At 51.5% G+C, this 20,298-nt stretch overlaps 1 long non-coding RNA gene across 1 annotated transcript; it reads right to left on the reverse strand.

Annotated features, from left to right (window-relative positions):
* Positions 1-11,268: 11,268 nt before the first annotated feature.
* On the reverse strand, positions 11,269-20,155 carry LOC144296841 (uncharacterized). Its single transcript, XR_013363789.1, has 2 exons — positions 19,889-20,155; positions 11,269-14,436 (listed from the first exon to the last, which is right to left on the reverse strand). It is a non-coding gene; the product is annotated as an uncharacterized LOC144296841 (long non-coding RNA).
* Positions 20,156-20,298: the final 143 nt, after the last annotated feature.

Below are 20,298 nucleotides of genomic sequence, written 5' to 3' on the forward strand. Positions count from 1 at the left end.
GCACACAATGTGCTGGCACATTAGCTTGTACCTGGTAAATCCCCAATAAGTAATTATAAGTAGTAGTATGTTTGGGATTCAGCCATAAAGGCACCAGTGCAGCCAAATCAGGACAGAATCTGAGAGTGGTTCTCAGCCCAGGCTGCACATTTGAATCACTTGGGGGGCTTTTTAAAGTGATGCTGTGGCCCCACCTTAGTCCAATTAAATCAGAATCTCTGAGTGTAGGGCCCAGATTTCCTAGCTTTTCAGGACCTTTAATATATAGCAGCCCGTCTTGAGAAACCTTGATCTTGAGAATCCACAGGTCTGAATCAAAGCTTCAGTATGATTCCTCATATGACAGGCCCAGATCTAGAAGTTCTTTTCTTTCTTTCTTTCTTTCTTTCTTTCTTTCTTTCTTTCTTTCTTTCTTTCCTTAAGATTTTATTTATTTGAGAGAGAGCACATGACATGACGGAGAAGCAGACTCCCTGGAGAAGCAGACTCCCTGCTGAGCAGCTAGGCTGGACGTGGGGCTCCATCCCAGGATCCCAGGATCATGCCCTGAACTTAACTGACTGAGCCACCCAGGCGCCCCAGAAGTTCTTTCTTATGCACAATCTAAGTACCTCATGTTATTGTTTCCGATTCATTGGAGATGAGATGGATTCCCCGCACTGGTCCCCCATCCCTGCCCTGTGCATTTCAGCAGACCTACACTGTTTCAAATCCCAGGACTGGCCCTGGGGACATGGTGAAGAGTGGCACAGTCACTGTCTTCAAAATCTCCCCGTGTCCAAGCATAGAGAAATGTGTTGACGAGTGACTCTAGTGCAAAGGCTGGGAGTAAAAGTGAGGGATGAGTCCGGGCTGCCAGCGCCGGGTGGCAGAGGGGCAAGTCATACCGAAAGGGGTTTGAGTTGCAGGGATGAGGAAAAGGAGAAGTGGGCTTCAGCAAGATGACACTGAGGGAACCAAGGACTGTGATTAGTGTCCCATTGCTCCTTTCTGCTTCTCTGGACCCACCTACCTCTTATGCAGGAAGTGACAGATCCCTGCTCCTTCAGCCTCCTCCAAGTCCCTTGCCCACACTTCCCTCCTCTTCGGCTCCTATAGTCCCTAGACCTCAGTGCCCTCTCTCCCTTGAGGCAGAGAGAGTGAGAGAGAAGGAGGCCTGGAAATATTCCTCCCCCCACTGGCATGAGCCCTCTGGCCAGGAGCCCCACCCACCCCACCCCCAAGCGTTAGCACTGCGCTCACCACTCACCAGAGTCTAATCCCACCTCTGTCACACCAGTGCTGTGTGATTATGGCCGAGTTACTGAACCTGTCTGGGCCTCACTGTTTCAACAAGCCATAAAACCTGGCTAAAGCTCACAATGATGAAATAACGTATGCCTAGTAAACAGTAGGTGCTCCATCAGTAGTAGCGAATATTATTTTCTTCCCGAGAGGCTGATGGGGGCAAATTCCCCCCGGACCCTTCCTTTGCAGATGGCCCCATCTGCTCTAGGTACAGAAGCACCCTCCAGCCTCTCAGAGACAAGGGGGAAGGGAGGAGGGCAAAGAGGGGGCGAGGCCCCCTGGGACTCCCAGGCAGCTCTTCTTTGCTCCCCCATGCGTGAAATCACACAAGCCCCAATCTGTCTGCATCCACTTCATCTGCCAGCTCAGCAAATGCAGAGACAATTAAGGAGTTAATTAGCAGGCGGGTGGGAAGGGGCTGTGGACCTGAGGCTGATGGGGCCCATCAACACACCCTCCCTCACCCCTCTGGGCTCTATGTTGCCCCTGCTATCCTCATCTTCCCTCCTTTCCCCCCCAACCCCCGCTGCTTTGTATTTTCTGGTCCCAGTGCTCCTCTTACCCTCATGGCTCATTTCTCTGCTACCCTCACCCTTTCCCCTGAACCCAGCTGTCTTGTCTTCTTCCCTGATCCTATCTCTGATCTCTCTCCTCCCCCATCTAGCTTGTCCATCCTTTCCTATCCAAGTCACGGCCTCTTCCATCCTTTGGGGCTCACCCTTCTCCCCATGTCCCGCTCTTCATTCTCCACCCTTTCTCCCTCTCCCTTCTCTAACTTGAATGTGGGTCTCAGAGGATGTGCCTTGTTCACTCATTACAAGTGTGGGGTTCCAGGAGCCAGTGGGTTCAGGGTCGCCTGCCAGGCTGGGTCCCCACCTCTGTAATTGGAAGGGGTCTCCAAGAAGGTCCTTACCTTCTTCTCCCAGCATCTCTCACTCCTGGCTCTGGTAGGGGGATGGTATTTCAGTGTCTTCCCTGTGCCAATGCCTCTGGGGGCTCTCTCCCCAAACTGCTACCGCTGCTATTCTCAGACTCTTGGCAGTTCTTCTGCACACCCAGGACATGTTGGACCCTTCTTTTCTTCTCCCTTCCCCCCAGAGAAGGGGACCAGCAGATGGCCACCCTTCTTCCATCATACAGCCCAATTTGTGTGTCATTGTATCACTCTGGGAGTCATGGCTCCAGAAGAAATGGATGATTAAAGAGAAAACAGAGAGATTGAGAGACAGAGAATGGCAGAGTGCAAGAGAGAGGTGGAGAGATTGGGGTCAAGGCAGAGATTAAAAGGGCAGGTGTAGTGGAGGGAGAAGGAGGAGGGAAGAGAGATTGAGACAGAGAGAAAGGGTAAGGAGAATGTAGTGATAGAGTCTACAAGATACGGAAGAGACCGCTAAGGTCCCTCCCCTGCTTTAAAATTCTGGGTCTTTTTTTTTTTTAATTTTTATTTATGATAGTCACACACAGAGAGAGAGAGAGAGAGAGAGGCAGAGACATAGGCAGAGGGAGAAGCAGGCTCCATGCACCGGGAGCCCAATGTTCGATCCCGGGTCTCCAGGATCAGCTCTGGGCCAAAGGCAGGCACTAAACCGCTGCGACACCCAGGGATTCCAAATTCTGGGTCTTTGAAGAGCAAACAAAGGAGAAACAAAAGACCCACAGAGTGCCCAGGTGGAGGAAACTTCCCTGGTTAATCTCTCACTCTGGCACTGACCTCCCATTCCCTGCTGCACCAGCTGCCTTGGCCTCTGTGTTGTGAGCTCTAGCCCCCCCAGCAGGTCTGTCCTCTGTCATCCCCTGGCACCCCCTCCTCAAGGTGAAGTGCTTCACCAGAGGGGATAGTAGCTGTCTAGACCTCCACAGGAGGGAAGGGAGTACGGGTGGTGGACAAGGCAGATGGAAGGGGGTGAGGGGATGACAGCGCTGGGCCCACACTCAGTAGGTGCATTGGATCCTAGGCACCCTGAGGGCAGGGACTGCGTCTCCAGCTCCGGGATGCCAGGCCGTGGCCCTGGCCTGGCACTTACAGCTGCTCAATAGTGTTTAGTCAGTTGCATAAATGAGGAGCATCCCTGAGGGCCAGAGCTGGGTCTGAGGGGCCCTTGGGCTTGGGGACATCCTCCATCCTCTGCATCCCTTGGCCCTGTGGGGTGCTTGTGTCTCTGAACAGTCCCTCAGTGGAGTACAGTCCTCCCCTCTTCTTGCCCCCCCAGCCCAGGAGGACCCTTCTAAGCCCATGCCTTCCCCATGGAGCCTCCTCCCACCTTACCCAGGCCCCTCTGGAAGGCGCAATCTCAGCGCTCAGGGCAGCCTTTGAGCCGGAGGAGGCAGTGCCGGTGAATAATTCATGGGGCTGGGAGGCCCTTATCTCCCAGGCCGGTCCCACCCGGGGCCCCTGCGCTGGGCCGCTGTCCCGCGGCTCCCCGCTTTATCTCGACACCCAGCTTGTAATGCAGCCCGCCATATCACAGGCAGAAGGGGAGATTAATTTTCTGGTTTTGCATGGGCGGGGAGGAGGAGGGGGCGTGGGGAGGTGCTGGGGAGCAGAGGCTGGGATCTTTCCGATTTCAGACTCCAGCGGCTTAATCCTCTCCCAGGCCTGCAGGAAGGGGAGGAAGAGGGTGTTGCAAGCCAAATTTCATCATCAGCGGCAGCCCCAACAGAGGGAGGAGGAAGCGAGGGGCAAACAGAAGGAAGAAGCAGGGCGCTGGCGCAGAAAAGGGACTTGTTTGGAAACAGGGTAAAAGGCAACCCTCTCAGCCTGGGCTTACAGACTGCTCGGCTTGTCGGGAGAAGAGACTTGGACATGTGGGGCGCACATGTGGCCACATATGTGTACACACGGGAGTTCTGGGCACACGGGCATACCTCTCAGGGAAGCGGCACCAGCATCAGGGTCTGCCACACGTCACATGCGGCCTGGCATGGAAGAGGGTAAAAAACAAAAAACGTTGACTGACTGGAGGGTTGAATGTCTGGGAGAATGCTGATGAGCTGAGTGGATGTAGCTCCACATGCTCCTGGAATGCGGCTCTGCCATTTTTCCATCTGCCCCGTGGGCCCTGGCACACAGGGACTGCTGGCTCCTTCCATTTCCTGTGCTTCTCTGGTCTGCGTAGACCAGCGAGGGTGGGGACACTGACCTGGGGAGCCTGGAGGTCCCTGCTTCTTCTGCTTCGATGACAGGCCCCCAGAGCTAGAGGAGTCCAACACCCGATAACTGAGCACCTATTATGCACCAGGACCTGGGCAGGGCAGGCACGTGTTCCCCAAGATCAATATTAGAAGTGAGCTTCACCGTCAAGGAGCTTCTGGCCCAACTTGGAGGACCAGACACATACATATTTGACTGCGATGCTTGACAGAATGTGATGCTTGCCAGGAAAGAACTGCTAATAAAGTGCTCCACAGAGGAAGAAAGTTGAAGATGATGGAGCATTTGAGATGGGTTTTGAAGCATGGGTAGGAGTTTGAATTAGCCATAATGGCATAGGAAAAAGAGTAAGACATTTTAGGAGGAAAATAAATGGAAGAAATGACCACAAAAGGTGAGGGTGAAGCAAGGAGATAATAACTTTGTCTGGTGGGTGAGGGGGAAGAGTAAGGGCCACGCTGTGAAGCAGGCACAAGTGAGGACATGAAGGTTCTTGACATGTGGAAGGAGCCTGCATTTGTCTGGAGCCACTAGGGAGCAGCTGAGGGTTTTTGAGCAGGAGGTGGCGTGATCAAAGTGGTACCGGGGATGATAAAGATAGCCAACATTATTGAGCTGTTGTGCGCTGGGTATTGTTCTAAGTGCTATGGAAGCAATTCTCTCATTTAATCCTCACAGCCACCCTCTAAGTAGGTAGTAATATTATCCCATTTTATAGATGAGCAAATGGGGTCACAGAGGTCTTGGCAAGAGGATGGGAATTAATTGAAGTCAGTAGATATCACAGATGGGAAGTTTAGGATGATAAATTCTTTAATGTCTCAGACACTTTTGAACATGGAGGGGAATACTCATTATTTTTTTCTACTTTGATGTCCAATTTATTAATCTTTATTCAATTATTAACATTCCCCTAAATATTCTCATACCACTTATACAACCAATAAATCAAAAACTTATGAATTTGGCAAATTGCGTTTCCCCAAATAGTTAAACATTGATTGCAAATGAAATCAATTAAACTCTTCATAAATCAGGTTTTCTTAAAAACTTTCAACGTCTTGAAGAGCAGACAAAACAATGTCACAATGGCTGCCCCGCCCCCAAAGCCCATTACAAAAAAACCCCTGAATATCATGAATTTAAATTTCTTTGTTCAATATTTCTAACATTATTTTCTTCATTCTTATTCTTTTTTTCTTCCAGGGGTAGGATTTTTTCCTGTCTTAAACTAGAGAGTCAAGGTTTACCTGTTCCAGAAAGCTGAGGGTGCAGAGCGGGTTGCTGGTTGCTGATCTGGGACCAGGCACAGGGCCCTGACAGGGTGGGGCTTCCAGACAGATTCTCCTGGACTTCATTATGCAGCCCTTCACCTATTCCATCAGGAACTGTCCTCTTTATGCTTGGACCAATCGCAGATTCTGAGTTTTTGTGTGTGACCCTAATCTTTTCCCCAGAATGATTCTACTTCTGAGTGCCTTATCTTTACAGTACAGCCCACTGTGTTCTGAGTGGGGCCTGGTCTGGTTCAGCTAAGTCTAAAGCCCTTGGTCAATTGGTTAACTGGAGCTACATCCTTCCCTTCTCCTCTGCCGCTAAGACCTACACTATTGTGAGCTAGGGCGCTGAAGCAAGGGTCTAGGACGAGGCATTAAAGACTTGAATTAAAGCGGTGGCAATGGAAATAAAAAGGCAAGGACAGTTTTCAGAGACTCCATGAAGGCACAATTGACTTCTATTAAACGGGAGAGAATAGTTTACCTCATAGAATCAAATAAAAATACATGGGAAGGTTCTTTGTGGCGAATAAGAACCACTAAATCTGAGTTGTTTTTGCTTTTGTTATTATGTTACCATTATGAGATGGCCAAGGACAAAGCTTTAGGGAGGTCACCCAAATTTAAGGGACACGAAGCGAGACGGAGGGCAGGAAAGGAGGCTGGAAGAGAAAGGGAACTGAGGAAGATCGCTCAAAGAGAAGAACCAGGAGAGAGAGGTGTCATGTGGACCAAGCGGGTGGGAGGCATGAGGACAGTCAGGTGTGTCTTCTGGAGGTCCAGGAGAGAAGAGGCTGAACTAGTGTGGGGACAATATGGGTGTGTCGGGAGGAAGAAAGGAAACAAAAGAGGTGAGCGGAAACTTAGAAGTGGCAGATGGGGACTGTCTGGACATGTTGAAGAAGGGCCAGAGGGGGAGCTGGCAATTCTAAGGTCATGCATCTGGGGGTGGAGGGCCTGGGCAGATGCGGGAAAGGAAGGTTGGGGTGGCCCTGGGGCCCTATTATGCATAGAGCGAAGTCCCCCTCCCCCCACCGTGAGGTTTGACTCTCCTTTGCAAACAGACACTAACTATTCCGTCAGCCGCATGGCTCTTGGCTTTCTAGCCTGGCCATCACCCTCCACCTAACCTCCACTATTCTTTTTGTTTGTTTGTTTTTTGTTTTTTGTTTTTTTTTTTAATTTTTTTTTTAATTTATTTATGATAGTCACACAGAGAGAGGGAGAGGCAGAGACACAGGCAGAGGGAGAAGCAGGCTCCATGCACCGGGAGCCCGACGTGGGATTCGATCCCGGGTCTCCAGGATCACACCCTGGGTCAAAGGCAGGCGCCAAACCACTGCGCCACCCAGGGATCCCTAACCTCCACTATTCTCATGGGAATTAGAATCAGAGAAGTTCAGAAGCAGCAGAGTCTTCAGAGGTCATCTGATCCACCCTCCACCTTCAACTACCACCATTAAATAGATGAGGACATTGAGCAAAAGTGGCACGATTAGTGAGTGACAAATCTGGGATTAGAATCCTGATGTCGGGGATCCCTGGGTGGCTCAGCGGTTTAGCGCCTGCCTTTGGCCCAGGGCGCGATCCTGGAGTCCCGGGATCGAGTCCTGCGTTGGGGTCCCTGCGTGGAGCCTGCTTCTCCCTCCTCTGCCTCTCTCTCTCTCTGCCTATCATAAATAAATAAAGAAATCTTAAAAAAAAAAAAAAAAAAGAATCCTGATGTCCTTACTCCCAATCTAGTATAATTTACCCCTGTCACTCAACCTGATGATTCTACTGTAGGAGAACTTGGCTCCATGACACCCAATATCACCTGGCTACTTAAAGGGATTTTTCCAGATATAGGCTTTATTTTGGCTTACAAGACCCAAAAACCTTGGCATTGGGGGGACGATTAGGGGGTTTAGTAGTAGTCATGGAAGGTATGAGACATCAGAAAAGATGCGTCCTTTCTGTGCTTATCAAAGAACAGAGGTAATATTGGGGGGATTTTAAGAAATAGTAGGTAGTCAGAAGTGGGGAAAGATTAGAGGAAGGAGCTAGAGGCAGAAGAACTGAAGAGGATGGGCTCCCCTGAGCTTAGCAAAGCTCTAGCCTAAAGCCTCTGAGAAGAATTGAGAGAGGGAAGATAAGGTGGTGGTGGTGGTGGTGGGCTTTGTCCTATGGGAATGTGGAGCTGGAGACCAAGAATGTGAGGACTCAGTATAGGACCGGGTGGATGGCTTTATCCAACTTTCGGGAACAGCAACCCAGCCCCCAAACTGGCAACACCTCTCTGTCTCCCCTGGGCCTTTGACCACTCTCTTCTCCTTCCTTTGATTGCTGGTGGTAATTGCTCTCCATTTGGCCATTACTTAGCTCATTAATTGCCTAAAGGAGAACGTCATCCTAGGGTGTGGGTGATTGGCAAAGAAAGCAATGGGATAGGAGGACTCTAGGGGAACGGAAATGGACCTGGACCTGGGAGGGGGCTGGAGTGCAGTAGAGAAGAGTGGGTCTTGTATATCTGGCTCTAGTCAGTGGCGCTCCTCTGCTCAGATCTAGTTTGGAGGAACCGCTTTTCAACCTGGGTGGCTCAGTGGTTGAGTGTCTGCCTTTGCTCAGGGTGTGATTCCAGAGTCCCAGGATCAGGTCCCACATCCCGCTTTCTGCATGGAGCCTGCTTCTCCTCCTTCTGCCTGTGTCTCTCTCTCTCTCTGTGTCTCAAGTGAATAAATAAATAAATAATCTTAAAATAATATGGACACTAATACTTTAATTCTCTGATACCCTACCATCCTTTTTTTTTTTTTTTAAGATTTTATTTATTCATGAGAGACACAGAGAGAGAGAGAGGCAGAGAGAGAAGCAGGCTCCACGCAGGGAGCCCGACGTGGGACTCTATCCCAGGTCTCCAGGATCACACCCTGGGCTGCAGGTGGCGCTAAACCGCTGTGCACCCGGGGGCTGCCCCTACCCTACTATCCTTTTAATTTTTAATTTTTAATTTTTTTATTTATTTATGATTGTCACACACACACACACACACACACACACACACACACAGGCAGAGACACAGGCAGAGGGAGAAGCAGGCTCCATGCACCGGGAGCCCGACGTGGGATTCGATCACGGGTCTCCAGGATCGTGCCCTGGGCCAAAGGCAGGCGCCAAACCGCTGCGCCACCCAGGGATCCCCTACCCTACCATCCTTGATGCAATCACACTCTCCATCTTTCCTCCTCCACCATCATCATTACCACCATCGCCATTGCAGTAGGAGCCTCTAAGGTAATTCCCACTGGCCACTGCCTCCCAGTAATTCATGTCCTTATATAAGCCTAGCCCCTCAAGTATGGGCTGTATTAGTGTTGGTGAGGATGTGGAGAAAAAGGAACCCTCATGCACTGCTGGTGGGTTGCAAGCTGGTGCAGCCACTGTAAAAACAATAAGGAGTTTCTTCAAAAAGTTAAAAATAGAACTACTTTACAATCCAGTAATCTCACTACTGGGTATTTATCCAAAGAAAACAAAAACACTAATTCAAAAAGATATATGCACCCCATGTTTACTGCAGCCTTATTTACAATAGCCAAATATGGAAACAACCTAAGTGTCCATTAAGAGACAAATGGATAAGGAAGATGCGATCTGTGTGTGTATGTGTGCACACACGTGTGTGTATAATGAATATTATGCAGCCTTAAAATAGGGTGATATATGCCATTTGTTACAAAATATGTGGATATAGAGGATATTATGCTATGACCTCACTCATATATGGAATCCAAAACAACAAATGAATAAACAAAATAAATGCAGAACCAGACCTATAAATACAGAGAACAAACTGATGGTTGCAGAGGGGTGATGGGGTGGGCAAAATGGGTGAAGGGAAGTGGGAGATACAGGCTTCCAGTTATGGAGTGAATAAGTCATGGGAATGAAAGGCAAAGCATAAGGAATATAGCCAATGGTATTTTTTTTTAGTTTTATTTATTTATTCATGAGAGACACAGAGAGAGAGGCAGAGACACAGGCAGAGGGAGAAGCAGGCTCCACGCAGGGAGCCCAATGTGGGACTCAACCCTGGGACTCCAGGATCATGCCCTGGGCTGAAGGCAGGCGCTAAACGGCTGAGCCACCCAGGGATCCAATGGCCAATGGTATTTTTTTTTAAATATATTTTTTATTTATTTATGATAGTCATACAGAGAGAGAGAGAGGCAGAGACACAGGCAGAGGGAGAAGCAGGCTCCATGCACCAGGAGCCCGATGTGGGATTCGATCCCGGGTCTCCAGGATCGCGCCCTGGGCCAAAGGCAGGCGACAAACCGCTGCGCCACCCAGGGATCCCCCTAGCCAATGGTATTGTAACAGTGTTGGACGGTGACAGACGGCAACTACACTTGTGGTGAGCGTAGTGTAACACATAGAGAAGTTGAAGCACTGTTACACACCTGAAACTAATGTAACCTTGTATGTCAACTATACTCGATTTTTTTATTTTTTATTAAAAGATTTTATTTATTCATGAAAGACAGAGAGAGGCAGAGACACTAGCAGAGGGAGAAGCAGGCTCCCCACAGGAAGCCCGATGTGGGACTCGATCCCTGGACCGGGATCACGCCCTGAGCCAAAGGCAGATGCTCAACCGCTGAGCTACTCAGGCATCCCTATACTCAATTTTTTTAATGTATGGGCTGTATTTAATGGCTGGCTGATAGTAAATAGAATAATGACTCGCTTCTAGTGAAAGGATTGGGTGATGGGATGTTACCTCAAGATTAGGTTACAAAGAGACTGTAGCTTCTGTCCTGGGTACTCTCTCACTTGCACTGAGGAAACCCAGCTGCCATGTTGCCAGCTACTCAATGGTGACAAAGAACTGAGAGAAGCCTCAGGCCAATGCCCAGCAAGGCCCAAGAGCCCAGGAGGAACTGAATCTTGCCGATAATCACGCATGTGAGTTTGGAAGCAGATCCTCCATCGGTGGAGACTGCAGATGAGATTGTAGCCCCCGCTGACACACTGGTTGCAGTCTTATGAGAAAATGAGCCAGAGGCACCTACCTAAACCCAGATGCCCAGATTCCTGACCTGCAGAAACTAGGAGATGATTGTGTGTGTGTGTGTGTGTGTGTGTGTGTGTGTGTGTGGTTTTTTAAAAAGATTTTATTCATTTATTCATAAGAAACACACACAGAGAGAGGCAGAGACACAAGCAGAGGGAGAAGAAGGCTCCATGCTGGGAGCCCAACATGGGACTTGATCCCGGACTCCAGGATCACACCCTGGGCTGAAGGCAGCGCTAAACTGCTGAGTCTCCCAGGCGTCCCAAATGTGTGTTTTGAAGCATTAAGTTTTGGGGGTAATTTGTTCTGCAGCCATAGGTAGTTAATATGGCCACCATCACCACCACCACCACTATCACCACCATCACCATCATTACCACCATCTTCAAACTCACATCATCCAAGTCACCACCATCACTACCAACACCACTATGCTCAGCTCACCACCATACCAGGCATTACAGCTATCAGCACGTCACCACCATCCCCACCTCTACTTTATATTTTTAAAGATTTTATTTATTTATTTGACAGAGAGAGAGAGAGAGAGAGAGAACATAAGCAGGAGGAATGACAGAGGGAAAGGGAGAAGCAGACTCCCTACTGGGCAGAGAGTCCAACATGGGGCTTGATCCCAGGACCCTGGGATCATAACTTGAGTTGAAGGCAGATGCTTAACTGACTGAGCCACCCAGGCCCCCCCCCACTTTATTTATTTTAAAGATTGATTGATTGATTGATTGATTCGTGAGAGACACAGAGAGGCAGGGACACAGGCAGAGGGAGAAGCAGGCTCCCCGCAGGAGCCTGATGCAGGACTTGATCCCAGGACCCCAGGATCATGCCCTGAGCCGAGGCAGATGCTCAACCACTGAGCCACCCAGGCGTCCCCCACCTCTTCTTTAAATTCAAATGTGGATTCTATAATGAGCACCGTCACCACAATCATCACCTCCAGCTGTAAATGTTTTCCTAACACCCCATATGTACCAGACTCTATGCAAGCCTTAAGATTACAAAGAGGTAGGAGTTAGGACCATAGTCTGGGTCCTCAGAGAATCAGTTGGGGACTCTCTTGTGGGATCAGGACACGTTCATAAAAAGTGAACAGTAAGTCAAGGAAGGCTAACCTTATTGCCACTTTGCATGGCAGGCAAGGCTTCATGGAAGTGTCAAAGGATGGGTGAGACCCGATAAGCAAAGAGGGAGGGGAAGACATGAATCAGCCTGATGTGTCAGGCTGAAAATAAAGTGAGATCTGCCCAGAGGGGAGGATCATGTAGGGGGGCAGTGGGAAATGAAGTTGGAACTGGAAAGGAAGCACATGAAGGTATAATGCATTTGTGCAGGGCTCTACACTTTCTACACAGAGCATTCTCTGTGCTCAGTTGGTTAAGTAGTGCCATCCCCTCAAAGATCTGCCCAGGTTCCCAGCTCAGTCAAAGGAACCAGGTCCGGGACGGAACCTTCAAACCTTCTGCTCCAATTGGAGGAAGCATGGAGTGATGTCCAGCCCACCTGAATCACAGTTCCTCCCATATAGCCCTTGCATATAAAAATGGTCAAGTTAACCAACCTCGAGCTGGTGCTGGTTACACCTCCTTCTCAGGCTGTTGCAGAGACCAGATATCATATGAAAAACACTGCAGATGTTTCCAGGCAGCCCAGAAATGAATGTTATTTCCATCCCCTAGGCTCCCTGTGCCCTCTCCAGCCTAGCACCTTGTCCGTTTGCCTGGAAGCTGGACAGAAGTTGCCTCATTTGCATCCATCGCACAACTCTAGGGGGCAGTTAGCCTGTAAACATGAGGGTAGGAGGTTGGAAAGATACGCTATTGACCAGCTGCTTCTAAAACCTCCCCCTCTAGAATGTCTTTCAGGATTGGCCCAGGAGCGTCAACTCCTCAGTTCAGGCCTGTTTGACAAAAACAAAAACAAAAAAACAATCCTCTTCTGCCTTTTCCAGAAAAACTATTCCCTCTGCCTACTGGGGAGGGTGGGACCCAGAGCCACGATCCTAGGGCTGGAAGGAACCCTCTAGAATTTCTGGATGAAGCTCAGGCCCATCCTCGGCCAGGGAACACATCAAGAATTCCCACGTAGCAGGGAGACAATGCTGTCACACTACTTACAGCTTTCTTATCCTGAGGCTTTGCTGACACTCACTACCACCCCAGGACATAGGTAGGCCTTATTATTTGCTTCATCTTCACTTCATAGATGAACAAATGGGAGCTCAGAGAGGTTAAGTGATGTGACCCAAGACCACTGAAGTGGTGAATGGCTGCGCTGACCTCAGGATGCCCAATGCCATGTCATGCCCAACCCCACAGTGTCCTAGGCTCTGAGACGCTCAGCGACTTGCCTGAAGTCCCTCATAGATGCTGCAGGGGGTTGGAACCCAGGTCTCCTCTCCAGCCCCTAGAGCACTGTTCTTTCTGCTCCATCACCCTGCACTGGGTAGAAAAACTGCTCCAGGGAAGCACAAGTTTGGCAGTGGGGAGGGAGTAATGATGGGAGGAGAGAGGGGAGGGAGCTGCAACCCTGCGGGTGACTGCAGAGGATGGGGTCGATATGGAGATGGGAGGGCTGGGACTCCAGGGTCCCCAGTTGGCTGGAGCTGGGACCAGCCCTCCCCACTCCATCAGGCCTGAGGCTGCGGGCTGCCAGTGTTCCTCCGCCAAGACCCCTGGAGAGCCCGAAATCAAATATTCCTCTTTCCCTGTTCAGGCAGCCTTATTGCCATTGACAGCAAATGTATTGCTCTAATCTTTTCTCATTTTGCCAAGATGGGCTCCATCCTGACCTCCCTCCCAGCCTTGGAGGCTTCACAGAAGTGGGAGGGATGTGCTGAGGTGGGAGGGAGGTGCAGGGGCTGGGCTGTAAATGGGGCAGCTGCAGTGACCCTAGATTTGATAAGGCCTTGTCTCTAGAAGGCAGGAAGACTAAAAAATTGGGAGCTCTCTGGGTGGGGGTAACCCATGGCTGAGGGTTCCCCTGTGAAAGCAGACGGGAAAGGCTTGGTGGGCAATGGGGAAACAGCCCTGGGGGCCTCAGGGAAGCGGACTTCTGCAGAGCAGACGGGCCTGGTGTGTATGTGTACACTCACATGTGTGTTGGAGCCAAAATTCTAAGCTTGGGAGATGGTCCTGTTCAGACAGGGGAAGGCAGGGTGTGCCCACCCTCTCCAGAGTGGCCAGCCTGCCCCGCCTGTCCTGCTGTCCATTCTGCTGTCCAGAGGAGCCTTGCCAATACGAATGCCCCCTGCTTTTCTGGTTGCTTCTCCTTCTGGTCTTCTCTGCCTAGAAGAGCACTCAGGCTTGGCAAACCTCAGAAAGGTATCCTGGGAGGGCCAGACGTGTGGGAGGGCAGAAGGAATGAGGCTTGGGAGACACTCAGCCTGGGAGTCAGGGCTGGTACCCAGAGCCCCGGCCAAGGGGAAGAGGGGCTGTGTTGGGCAGTGTGGTTGTGGGAAGCAATTCACCGCTTAGGGCCAGCCAGGATACATAAGAGAGGAACAGCAGATGAGTGGAGCTTGGCCAGGAAGGAGAAGGGGTGGCCCATCTAGAGCAAGAGTAAGGCCGTAAGGCGTGAGGATCCAGTGCTCTGGCCCAAGGGAGCCGGGGGCCCCGGGTCCTTCTTCATTTGTTCTGCTAAGATCAAGCCTGAGAGAGAGAGAGAGAGAGAGAGAGAGAGAGAGTCAGTTCTAGGGTGGTATAGAGTCTCTGTGTCCCATCACGTTCCGCTCATATACCCTCAGGTTGGGCTGCAAGGTCTTCTGGATCCCGACAGTTTGACTATGACAGTCTCAGCCTCTGGGGTTTGTATGTGACCCTTCCCTCTGGCTCTTGCCAGCGAGAAATTCCTGACTGGAGAGGCTGAGCTGGGTCAGAGCTGTGCCCAGGGTTCAGCAGGGCTGGGGTTGAGGGGTGTGGGGGTGTGGTGAGAGGGTGGAGGGAGGGCGATGCCTCTCCTGTCCTCTTCTCTTGCCCTGAGCCACTGCCTTCTATTCTCAAGTGATCTTTATTTCCCTTTTTATGCAGAACTCCTGCCTGGACTCACCTTCCTGCTCCTCTCTGATCATCCTCAACTCCACCTTCGGGAAGGCTTTCCTGCCTCCACGGGTCTTCATCAGGTCCCTGCATTCCCGAGCTGTGTGCCAAGGCCACTCGGGATGGCCATCTGTGCTTTGTTTGGTACCTTTTCTGAGGATAGCTGAGGTGAAATGGGAGGACCCTTCTACATGGCACACTAGGACCTGGAGCTCAAGGTTCAACCAGATGGGAATCACCACTCACTGCCACAGGTGTATGCACAGTGCTAAGTGACCAGGGACACAGGTCACTGTCCTCTCTGAGTCCCTTACCTCCCTCAACTCTGGAGCTACATCTCTCTTACAGAGCCTTCTGTGTGACAGGTCTCAGCTGCGGTCTATAGATCCAGGACTGGAGCCTTGGTCCCACCCTATCTCAGTTTGGAAGAGCCCTCTGGCCCTGGGGGCTGGGGGCTGGGGGCTGGGGGTGGGGGGCTCAGTTTCCACATCCTACAGGGCGTCAGCGCCCTCTGGCGGTCGAAGGCCCATTCACCTGCAGGATGGCAGTTGAAAGGGTCTTCAGAGGATATCTTAGCCCAGAGGTTTCCAACCTTTTAAATTCCCAAAAAAGTTTCCATGATCCTGCCATATTAACAAGTGTATATTTGTGCGTGTGTGTGTGCATGTGTGTGTGTGTTTATGTAAACTCTTTGGCCAACTTGGGGCTCAAATCCACAACCCAAGATCAAGAGTTGCTTGCTCTACTCTCTGAGTCAGCCAGGTATCCCAACAGTTGTATTTTTAAAATCTATTGGTTTAGAACATACGTAATAACTGAGTTTGGGGCTGCATCACTAAAACTCATTTGTATTTTATCTCACACACACACCCCGCCCCCGCCCCGGGCAATCACACAGTTACACAGAGACAGGTTCCTCAGTCTTCATGGGGCCTGGGGACCATGATCGATCGATCACTCTATGGCCTCTACAGTTTGGGAATCAGAGATTTAAGCCACTCCTCATGTCACAGATGATGAGACAAGCTAGAAGGGGAGAGATCTGTGTTTTTGTTTGTTTGTTTTTTAAATATTTTATTTATTTATTCATGAGAGACCGAGAGAGAGACAGAGGCAGAGACACAGGCAGAGGGAGAAGCAGGCTCCATGCAGGGAGCTTGACATGGGACTCGATCCCAGGACTCCAGGATCACGCCCTGGCCCGAAGATAGGTGCTAAACTGCTGAGCCCCCCAGGGATCCCAGGGAAAGATCTGTTTAAATTCACGTAGCTAGTGCGGGTGTTGCACCAGAATTTGAATTCAGGGTAGATATTTGCCACACAGACAGCCAGTGGCAGTTCTATAGGGGCCTACACAGGGAGGGAGTAGCAGGCAGGGGGGTAGGGGGAGGCAAGAGAACAGACCCACGGCCAAGAAGTGCAGAGAGCCCCAACCTTGTCTTCTTATCATTGGGATTCAGGTAAGACACACCCAGAGGAGCTGTGAAAGGGACCTAAGGGAAGGAGGTGGCGGAAGAATAAATAGAGGGAGAAGTAGAGAGGGGCATCCAGCTCTGCTCTGAGCTCTTTCCCCTATTCTCCCAAACTGCACAGGCTCTAGACAAGTCCTTTAACTTCCCTGAGACTCAGCTTTCTCATCTGTACAATGGGAGGGAACTAGCAGTTGAACATCCCCCTCCCTCTGGGAATAACGCTTCCCCTAGGCTACAGGGCTATTGGGAGGATCTAATGAAAGGTGTGTGGAAGTTCTGGCTAAACAACAAAGTGATTGGGGAAGCGAACTCAGCATCTATAATCCCCTTCATCATCATCAAATCAAACCTCTGAGAAGTAGGTTCTTTTTTTTTTTTGAGAAGTAGGTTCTGTTATTCTCCTTTAACACTGCAGATGACAGAAACTGAAGAGCGAGGGAGAGGGTCCAGATCTGACTCCTGAGAACTAGCTCTTGGCTGGACTTTTAGGGTTAACAGTAGAAGTGGCACTTGCTTTGGTTTACATAAATCTCGAGTCTTTTTAAAGAACCAGCTACTTTCTTCTCCCACTCAATAGCCATTAGAGAGCAGTGGCTCTCAAGGTGTGGTCCCCAGGCTAGTAGCATCAGCATCACCTGCAAATGTGTTAGAAATGCAAATTCTCAAGCCCCACCAAAGACCACTGAATCAGAAATTCTAATGGCGGGGAAAAAAAATTCTGATGGTGGTACACAACAACCTGTTTTCTTTTTCTTTTCTTTTTTTTTCTTTTTTTTACATTTTAGCAACCTGTGTTCTAACAAGAACTCTGGGGGCACCTGGGTGGCTCAATTGGTTAAGCCACTGCCTTCAGTCAGGTCATGATCCTGGGGTCCTGGGATAGAGCCTTGCCTTGGGCTCCTTGGTCAGCAGGGAGCCTGCTTTTCCCTCTCCCTCTGCCTGTCACTCCCCCTGCCTGTGCTCTCTCTGTCAAATGAATAAATAAAATCTTAAAACACACACACACACCCACACACACACACAAAACACAAAAAACAAAAGCCGAGAACTCTGGAAGGGATTCTAATGCACATCAACATCTGAGAATCACTAGTATAGAGCAGGAGCTACTGAAGGTCAGGCATGTTGTCAGAGATGGGACAAAGTGGGGCTGAATGAGCTGTGGTCTCCGTTTTTTTAAAGAGACTGGAATCTAGGGGAGCCACGTTCAGCACAGTAACTACACCCTTCCTGTAAGCAAGGCTCCTGGGTGCTTGGGAGAGGCACTGGTGTGTTTCTGAAGGGGCCTTGGTTCTATTATACTCTGATTTAGTTCAATACTTTATTCATTGTGAGAGGGTGATTCCTAGGCATGAAGTGGGGAAACTATGGATTGGGGGAAGATTTTTTGTTTTTGTTTTTGATGAGAGGGAGAAGGATCATCAGAAGAAAGTGACAAAAGAAAGAGAGAGGAGCACAGGGAGACATAAAAATAGTAACAGATACTTATGGAGCCCTAAGCATGTGCCAGGCAGTGTGCTGAGTGTTCTGCAAACACTGTTTCATTGAATCCTTCCAACAGCCCTTCACATTATCATTCTCATCCCCATATAATAGGGAAATAGAGGCACAGAGAAGTCAAATTGCCCATCACACAGGTCATGGGGATGGAAATAGACTTTGAACCAGGGCCAGTATAACCCCAGAGCTCACCCATTTAACCACTCACTATACTTTGCCATTTCTTTTAGGGAAATAAGAAGAAGTAGGGCTGACAGGGCGCCTGGGTGGCTCAGTCGGCTGAGGTCATGCTCTCTGGGTCCTGGGATAGGTGGGGCTCCCCACCTATGGGAGAGTCTAGTGTCACCTAGTGGAGAGACTGCTTCTCCTTCTGCCCCTCCTCCCACCCTCACCCCTACATTCTCTCTCTCTCATTCTCAAATAAATAAAAAAATTTTTTCAAATAAATAAAATCTTAAAACAGACAAAAAAAGGAGTAAGGCCTGTCCTTTGCTCGGAAACCTTCAGTGGCTCACTAGGGCCTTGAGAATCACATCGAACTTACTTGGCCGGGTATTCAAGGTCCCTCACACTCTGAAGCCAAAATTGTTTCCAGTTCTACCCCGACTCACCAAGCAGGAACCTTGCCCACTGGATCGACTTCTCTGTTTTCTCTTGACACTTCCTACTCCCATCCCCTGGGATCCTATCCTGCCTGCACAGCTGGGCTCACGCGCCTCTTCCTCCAGGCCCACTTTCCTGCGGGTCAGCCCGAAGGGGGGGCTGGCTCTCCCTGCACCCCAGAACCCAGTCCCCACCTCTGCACTCTGCGCCCCTCGCACCCCCAGCGCACCCCGTCCGTGCCTAGCGCACCGCCCGGAACGCAGACGCGCTCCAAACCTCTGGGTTCTGGAACGGAGGGAGGCAGGGAGGGAGCGAGACCTCAGAGAGGCAGAGCGGACGGGGAGGGCGGGGAGGCGACCCCAGGCCGCAGAACGCGCGGAGGCGAGCCCTGGGCGTGACTACACGGATCGCGGCGGCACCCGGTCTCCCTCGCCGCGCCGCGGGGACCCGCGGGGACACTTCCTCTGTCGCGACTCCCGGGCAGGCTGCCCGGCCGGGCGGGGTGGGGCGCGGGGGCGGCGGGGCGCGGGCCGCTCGGGCGGTCACCCGCGTCCTCCTCATTAGCATAAATCCCATTAGCGGCTCCCGGCGCCAGGCGGCTCGGGCGGCCGGGGACGGGGGGGGGGGGGGGGGAGGGGGGAGGGGAGGGGATGGGAGGATGGGGAAGGGTGATGGAGGGATGGGGAAGGGGGACGAGGAGAGGGGGAGGAGGACTAGGAGAGGGGGAGGGGGACGGGGAAGGGGGATGGGAGGATGGGGAAGGGGGATGGAGGGATGGGGAAGGGGGACAAGGAGAGGGGGAGAGGGACGGGGGAGGGTGAGGGGGGTGGGAGATGGGGAGGGGGAGGGGGGAAGGGAGGATGGGGACGGGGGATGGAGGGAGGAGGGAGGGGGATGAGGAGAGGGGGGGCTAGGGGAGGGTGAGGGGGTGGGGAGGGGGGAAGGGGAGGGGAGATGGGGAGGGGAAGGATGGGAGGGAGGGGGCAGGCTCAGGTGACCCGACGGGGGGGGGGGCGGGGAGAGGGGAGGAGGATGGGGGAGAGGGTGGGCGATGGGGGTGGGAGATAGGGAGGATGGGGAAGGGGGAGGATGGGAGGGGGGAGAGGGAGGGGGCAGGCTCAGGTGACCCGGCTGCGGGGGGAGGGCGGGGGGGGGCGCCGGGGGCTCCTGAGTCCTCTGACAGCGGCGCTTTAGGAGGCAGAGGCCCTTTTACAGCCATTACCTCGCTGGCGTCGCCGGGCACCGGCGCGTGAGACTGGAGGAGCAGGAGGGGAAATAACTAGCCCAGATCTCGGCTCCAATAAGTGGCGGAGCCGGGAATCAAACCCCTGCTTTCTGGCACCAGCTTTCAGGGTTTTCCCTGAACAGGTGCAGCTCCAGGATGCCTCCCTCACCGGAGAGCTGTGGTTTGGGAAGAAAGACGTCAACTCCCACCCCCACCCTCGCTCACACACACACACACACACACACACACACACACACCCCTTTACCTTTCCTGTGCCTCTTCTCACGGGGCTCGTGCAGCAGGAAAGGGGCTTGGGTGGACACGGAGAGGTGTGGTGGCGCCTTGGGTGGAGGGCGGTGAGGCTGGTGGACAGTGACTCGGCCTTCAGGGCCACCACCAGCCCACTGAACTCCCTTTTGCTCACCTAGAGGCTGCCCGAGCTGCAAAAGCAAGAGACCATAGGAGTAAATGAGAGGAGGGCCAACTCTAGTTTGCTGGGAGTTCATGCTTTGGTAGGGAAGATAAGGCTATTTACTGAGCACTTACTGCGGGCCAGGATATCTCATTTATTTCTCTCGACAGGGAACCCTGGGTGGTGCAGCGGTTTAGCCCCTCCCTGCCTTTGGCCCAGGGCACGATCCTGGAGACCCAGAATCGAGTCCCATGTCGGGCTCC

The sequence above is a fragment of the Canis aureus genome, chromosome 25 (assembly GCF_053574225.1).
Source record: "Canis aureus isolate CA01 chromosome 25, VMU_Caureus_v.1.0, whole genome shotgun sequence".
NCBI lineage: Eukaryota > Metazoa > Chordata > Mammalia > Carnivora > Canidae > Canis > Canis aureus.